This window comes from Hibiscus syriacus, unplaced genomic scaffold (genome assembly GCF_006381635.1).
Source record: "Hibiscus syriacus cultivar Baekdansim isolate YM2019G1 unplaced genomic scaffold, ASM638163v2 tig00000991_pilon, whole genome shotgun sequence".
In the NCBI taxonomy this organism is placed as follows: Eukaryota; Viridiplantae; Streptophyta; class Magnoliopsida; order Malvales; family Malvaceae; genus Hibiscus; species Hibiscus syriacus.
In genome coordinates, this window is record NW_024061840.1 from 978,688 (window position 1) to 986,285 (window position 7,598).

Here is a 7,598-nt window from a genome sequence, read left to right on the forward strand (position 1 = left end):
CATAGGTAAGACTATTTCAAATGTGATGGCAAAGGTTTAAGCTCCAAGGTAAGTGCATGTTGGAGTGAAGGTTTTGGAGGAATGAATTCATTGAAATCAAGGGATTCGTATCTCATACATGGTCTATCTTGAAGTAAGCTAGATTGTTCCACATCCAATGCATAATCCTCGGACTCCGCATTTGCTCTATCTTCAGTATGTCTTTCATTTTCCTTAATCGACAATATTTTGCCTAGGCAAATATTTTTTTATATCTCATTCTGAGAAAATTCGCCTGGGCCAAAATTATTGTATCCCTCTGGCTCTAAAATATCGTTGTGACAAAAGTTTTACATTTCTTTATCTGAAAAATATTATCTTGGCAAAGAGTATCAAACTCTTCTAGATGTAAAAATTTGCCTTGGCCAAAATTTTTTGTTCTAGCTTCTTCCATTTGACTCCATGTCTCCAATGCAATGGCATTCTTCTGAATTATCAATGTATTTAAAAGTATTGAAGACATTGATTGTAATACTTTGATCAACCACCCTCATCGTGAACTCTCCATTCTCACAATATATTAGGATGCACCTAGTGGCTAAGAAGGGACGTCCAAGAATAATAGGTGCATTTTCCTCGGCCTCAGAGTCTAGAATGAGGAAGTCTACTAGAAAAAAATTTGTCCACTTTCACAATGAAATCTTTAATTTTTCCCTCGGGATGCACATGTGAACGGTCATATAGTTGCAAAATCATGGTGGTTGGTCGAGCATTACCCATTCTAAGCTTAAAAAATATGGACCTGGGCATCATATTTACGTTGGATCCAAAGTTACATAGGGCTCTTCCAACATAATTTTCACCTGTGGAACATGGTATAACAAAGCTCCTAGGATATCTTTGTTTCGGCGGAAGTTTACTCAGTGCATAACAATATTCTTTCGCCTTGGCAACATTTTCTAGTCTTTCCACCTTTGACTTTTCCGTGATAACATCCTTCAAGAATTTGGAGTATGAAGGCATCTGCTCAATGGCTTCGAGCAGTGGAACATTGATATAAAACTTATCAAGGACATCAATAAACTTTTTGAATTGGGCATCATCGTTATGCTTCTTCAACCGTTAAGGGAAGGGTGGTGCGGGTATGACTTCATCGATTGCATGTGGGGTTAAAACTTTTGTCTTGGCAATAAATTTTCCACCATCGGTATGTTGACTTGTTGACCCTCATCATTTTCCTTCTCATCAGTAAAATCTTCTTGTTCAGCATGTACAGCTTGACATTCAGATTCTTCATGTGTAATGCCTTGGCGAGAAATTTATTTCTCCTTTCCCCCAAACTTATCATCAAGTTTAATTTGGGTGCCACTCTTCAGCGTAAGCACACTACATTGCTCTTCTCCATGAGGCTTAGTGACCTCATCATCACTAGGGAGGATTCCTTATGAGAGAGAATGTAATGTCGTGGAAATTTAGCCCACTTGGTTCTCTAACGCTTTAAAAGATGAGCTATGGCTTTGCAAGAAAGTTGTTTGGATTTACAACAGATTGCCTTGGTTCTTGATTATTGACGAGTGTTCATGCATCAAAGCCTTTTTTAAAGCCATGAAATATCTTTTTGAGGCCATAAATTCTTGCAGTGAAGCTTTAAAGGAATTAGAATTTTAGGAAGATGCTGGACCTTTGTTAATATTTTTCCAGGGCATCTGTTGATGCTGAAAACTTGAAGGTTCAGAAATATTTTATTACGACCTATTAAAGTTGCATGCATGCTTGTTATTGTTCCCTTGATTACCCCAAGAAAAATTTGGATGTTGTCGCCATCTAGGATTGTAGATATTAGAGTAGGGGTTGTTGTTGCTTTTATAAAAATTTCCCACGAAATTAATGGACTCTTGATTTTTTGGTCACTCACTCTCATGATGGTTTCCGCGGCAAAGAATGCATGTTGAGCTAGTTGTCTTGACTTCTTTCACCTCGCTGGTACGCTGCAAATTTTTCAACAAATTTGTTATGACAATATGACAGAAAGTTGAGCATAAACTAAATCCTTACTGTTAAGTTCATATGCCCCAAATATCCTATCAACGATACAAAGGCTTCATCGGGTGATTTATGAAGCAGAGTACCATTCATCGAGGCATCCAACATCATGCGAGTGAGTGTGTTGACTCCATTATAGAACATCACAACTTGAGTTCAGTCATGGAATCCATGGTTAATGCACTTACGAAGCAAACTTTTACATATGTCCCAGCACTCATACACAGATTCATAATCACCTTGGCGAAAACTTGCAATGTCATTGCGGAGCTGGGTGTTTATATTGGGATGATTATATCGAAGTAGAAAATTTTTACATAAGTCAGCCTAAGATTCCATTGAGACAAATGAGACTCCACTCATCCAAGCTCTTGCTCGGTCGCATAAAGAGTAAGGGAATAATTTTAGCTTCATCACGTCCTTGTGCACACCTTGTTGCCTAAATGAATTACACACTTCAAGAAAAGCACGCACATGTTGTCTAGCGTCTTCATTAGGCGAGCCACCAAATTAACCGTTAAAATTGAGCATATTAAACATCACCGGTTTGAGTTTAAAGTGTGCTGCCTGAATTTTTGGTGCCACGATGCCAGGGTTGAGATCATTAAGAATGGGGTTTAAACGATCTCTTGTAGCTCATGGTCTTGGCATATTTCTAGGAACATTATTTGTCACGACGTCGAGATCTATCTGATCCTCCATAAGGTTATCACCCTGATATGGCAGTTGATTCATATTAGCTCTGGCACGTTGAGCACGTCTCCTTTGTCTGAACAATTTCTCAATCTCAGGTTCAATGGGTATTAACAGTTCGTTAGTAGATCTCCTAATCATGCAACGATAAAAACCTACAAAAGAAAATAAGAAAAACAACCACGTAAAACTAACTAACTAAAAAAGTGTGACAAGAAAATAAAAGTTGATATGGGAAAAATTATCATAATTCCTTCAGTTGTCAATCCCCAGTAACGACGCCAAAACCTTGATTACATGTAAATGTGTGTGTTGTGGCATGTAAATCTGTGCAAGTATACACAAACGATGTAAGTAATATAGTAGTAAGCGAGTTATCGTCTCCACATGTATTGGTGGACATTTTTTTATGAATGCTATAGCTAGAACTAGGTGTCACTAACTAGTCCTAAGATTCTTGTATAATAATATTCACAAAGGAAAACAAGCATAACCAAACAAATGGAAAAAAGTATACTGAGACAAGAAAATTGTAAAGTGAAGTGAGTAAAAAAGTTTGTTGTGGCAAGAAAAATATGTAAATGTAAACAAATAAAAATTGTCAAGGCAAAGAAAAATGTTTAGTTCATTATATTATGAAAAACCTCACACAATCAAACCTCTAACGAAGCACTTGGGTTGGATTCGCTATGGCAAGAAATTATTCTATGTCTAGGATGATTTAGTGCGTTATGCCTATGTTGCCTGACAGGATTTACTAGAGTGTTCCTAGAACTTTTGCTACGACAATACTACCCAGAACTACAACCCTTTGTTTTTCAAATTGTTATTGCATCAATACCCCTCAGCGTAAATTGTAACTCTAAATTATCTACACAAGCATTTACCCTTCTTAGTCAAATGAAACCATCTCCTTATCTCTATGCGAATTAGAACCTCTCCATCCCATATTAGTTCCCTTGTTCACGTAGATCTAACATAACTTTTTTGAATATTAGATATCAACTCCTAGAAAGATGGCAATCTTTCAAAAGCTCTAACAAAGACTAGGAATGTTTTGTCATGGCACCAGAAAATCTTTCAAAAGCTCTTATAGTGCCAAGGAAAAAGGTTAAAGAAACGAACAAAACAACATTTAATAAAAACATACTTAATCATTCATTAACAATCGAATAACATATCATCCAAGCATTTCCAACACCAAATAAAACAGTTTATGGTGTGGCAAACATCATCCCAAAAAATCTTTAAATACAAGACCTTAAATGAAATAAAAATGAAGAACAAGAGCAAGAAAAACTTCCAGAACATAACTCTGCTTATAGGTAAGCGGTGGCGGATTGATGAACGTTGCTCTTGTTGAAGAATCAAACCTAGAAAAGCTCTAGACTCGATGAAGAACAATAATGAATGAATAAGGAAGGTGGCGGCAATAGCTAGGGTTCTTTAGGGTTTCTTTTAGTGCTAGAAACAAGAAAAGAAACAAGATTAAAATAAGATAACCAAAAGATAAAGGAATTAAAAATAGAGAAAATAACTAAGAAATCAAAGATCTCCCTTATGAAAGTGAACGGTAAAGATGATTGATGGCGTGGATGGATGTGGAAAATCGATGGATAATGTCCTATCGAGCCATCCTAGTCGCAATGAAAAGGAAAACACGATAATATAGCTCTAACCAACCCTCCTAATCGCGATGAAAAGGTAAATTGGAGTGTGAAGATTAATCTCCCTCACAAGAACTTGAAAGAACTCCAGGAGAAGAAGCTTCGAAGGCACAAGGCAATCAGCACTTGCAAAAACAAACTCTCGTTGTATTATTGATCAAAGAAATCTGATTTACAAAGTTGAATGAAGCCTCCTTTATATAGGGGCTGAATTCTAAAGGTCCTAAATAATTAAAAAATAAAATATTAATAAACTAAACATGTTTTAACTCTAATTCCTAATAAAATAATAATAACTAAAAATATTGTTTTAACCCAACCTTAATTCCTAATAAAATAAGAAATCTGATCCTAAAGGATAATTCATCATCCTATATTAAATTATATTACAAATAATCAATATAAATATTGAAAATTCGTAATATTTACAAAATAACGTATTAATCCCGTATAGGATTTCCTGCATGCACCGTCTTTAGTAAAATGATCATATCTTGAGTTCCCGATATCGGATTGATGCAATTAAAGAACCGTTGGAAAGATAAGAGAAATACGGTTGTATCTCCAGAAGACATTTTGACCGGATAACAACAGGATCCCCTTCAAAAAGTTGTTTCAAATCGGATGCTATTAGACCCTTCCGGATGAATGTTTGAACTGCGATTTGAAGCTTGTCTTTAAGAAGTTTGGTTCGGCCTCGTGTGATAGGGCCAAGTGGTATAGTAAATTCATCATCCTTAGCTTTAGGGCATGTGGTGCATGTATCATCTCCCCCTTCCTTAAAAGGATTCGTCCTCGAATCTGAAATATCAAATGGAGATAAGTCAGAAACATTAAAGGATGCACTCACGTTATACTCACCGGGAAGATCAATGCGATAGGCATTGTCATTGATTCGTTCAAGAACTTGGAATGGGCCATCGCCTCGTGGGTCTAGCTTGGATTTCTTTTGTGTCGGGAACCTTTCTTTTCTCATGTGAACCCATACCCAATCTCCTGGTTCAAAGGTGACATGTTGTCGGCCCTTGTTAACTCGGTTTGCGATTGCCTCGTAGGTTTTCTCCATCTTGAGTTTGGTTTTGGCGTGAATGTCTTTGACAAGGGCAGCCTTCTTTTCACCATCTAAACTGGCAACCTGATCTAAAGGTAAGGGTATAAGATCCAAAGTAGTTAGTGGGTTAAAACCATAAACTATTTCGAATGGAGAATAACCTGTTGTGGAGTGAATGGATCGATTATAAGCAAACTCAACAAAAGGTAAACATTCTTCCCAATTATGGGCATTCTTACCTACCACAGTTCTTAGCAAAGATCCTAGAATTCGATTTATTACTTCGGTTTGTCAATCGGTTTAAGGATGACAAGAAGTGGAATAGAGAAGTTTTGTGCCAATCTTACCCCATAATACCTTCCAAAAGTGGCTTATGAACTTAGTGTCACGATCGGACACAATGGTGCGAGGAATGCCATGAAGGCGGACTATTTCTCGAAAGAATAAATTAGTAATATGTGTGGCATCGTCCGTTTTATGGCAAGGAATGAAGTGTGCCATCTTTGAGAATCTGTCCACAACCACAAAAATACTATCTCGTCCTTTCTTAGTGCGGGGTAAGCCAAGTATAAAATCCATCGATAAATCGATCCAAGGAGAAGAAGAAATTGGTAAAGGCGTATACAAACCATTAGGATTTACCTTTGACTTTTCTTGTTTGCACGTGATGCATGATGCACAAATCTTTTCCACTGTTTTACGCATGTGCGGCCAAAAGAAGTGTTCCATGACCATATCAAGTGTTTTGTGAATACCGAAGTGTCCCATAAGTCCTCCGGCATGTGACTCGTGAACCAAGAACTCTCGCAAAGAGCCTTGTGGTATACACAACCTATTCATGCGAAAAAGAAAGCCATCTACAAGATAAAACTTGTTAAAAGAACCTTTTACACATTGTTTATAAATCTCAGAAAAATCTGGATCGTTAGGATAAAGTTCTTTGATATGTGCAAAACCCAGAACAATAGCATGCATTCGAGTGATAAGCGTGTATCGTCGGGATAATGCATCAGCTACGATGTTATCTTTCCCTTGTTTGTATTTGATGATGTAAGGAAAAGATTCAATGAACTCAACCCATCGAGCATGTCGTTTGTTTAACTTACCTTGTCCATTTAACCATTTGAGTGATTCATGGTCCGTGTGAATGATAAACTCTTTAGGGAGAAGATAGTGTTGCCACACTTCGAGTGCTCGGACGAGTGCAAGAAGTTCCTTGTCGTAGGTAGAGTAGTTCAATTGTGCTCCTTTTAACTTTTCACTAAAGTAAGCGATAGGTTGTCTTTCTTGCATGAGGACGGCACCAATGCCTATGCCTGAAGCATCACATTCTAGCTCAAAGGTGTTAGAAAAATTAGGAAGACGAAGAATAGGGGCAGAACATAACTTATCTTTAAGAAGTTCAAAAGCTTTTTGTTGTAGTGGTCCCCATTTGAATTCAACTGACTTTTTGATTATCTCGGTTAATGGTGCAGCAATGGTTGAGAAATCTTTGATAAAGCGACGGTAGAAACTTGCCAAACCATGAAAAGATCTTACCTCGGTGATGGAAGTAGGCGTGGGCCATTCTTGAATTGCCTTGACCTTCTCTTTATCTACATGAATACCCTGTACACTAACTATAAAGCCTAAAAACATAAGCTTATCACTGCAAAACACACACTTATCCATGTTAGCATATAAATGTTCTCGTCGAAGAACTTCGAGAACCATTCGAACGTGAATGACATGAGAATCAAAAGAAGATGAGTATATAAGAATGTCATCAAAGTAAACGACAACAAATTTACCTATAAACTCCTTAAGAACGTGATTCATTAATCTCATGAAGGTGCTTGGAGCGTTTGTGAGTCCAAAGGGCATAACAAGCCATTCATACAAGCCGAACTTTGTCTTGAATGTTGTTTTCCATTCGTCACCTTCTTTCATTCGAATTTGATGGTAACCACTCTTCAAGTCAATTTTGGTGAAGATACTTGCACTATGTAGTTCATCTAACATATCATCTAGACGTGGAATATGATGCCTATACTTGATTGTTATCCGATTGATAGGTCGACAATCTACACACATTCGGAATGTGCCATCTTTCTTTGGAACTAGAATGACGGGAACTGCACAAGGACTAAGACTCTCACGGATGTGTCCTTTTTGTAATAATGAAT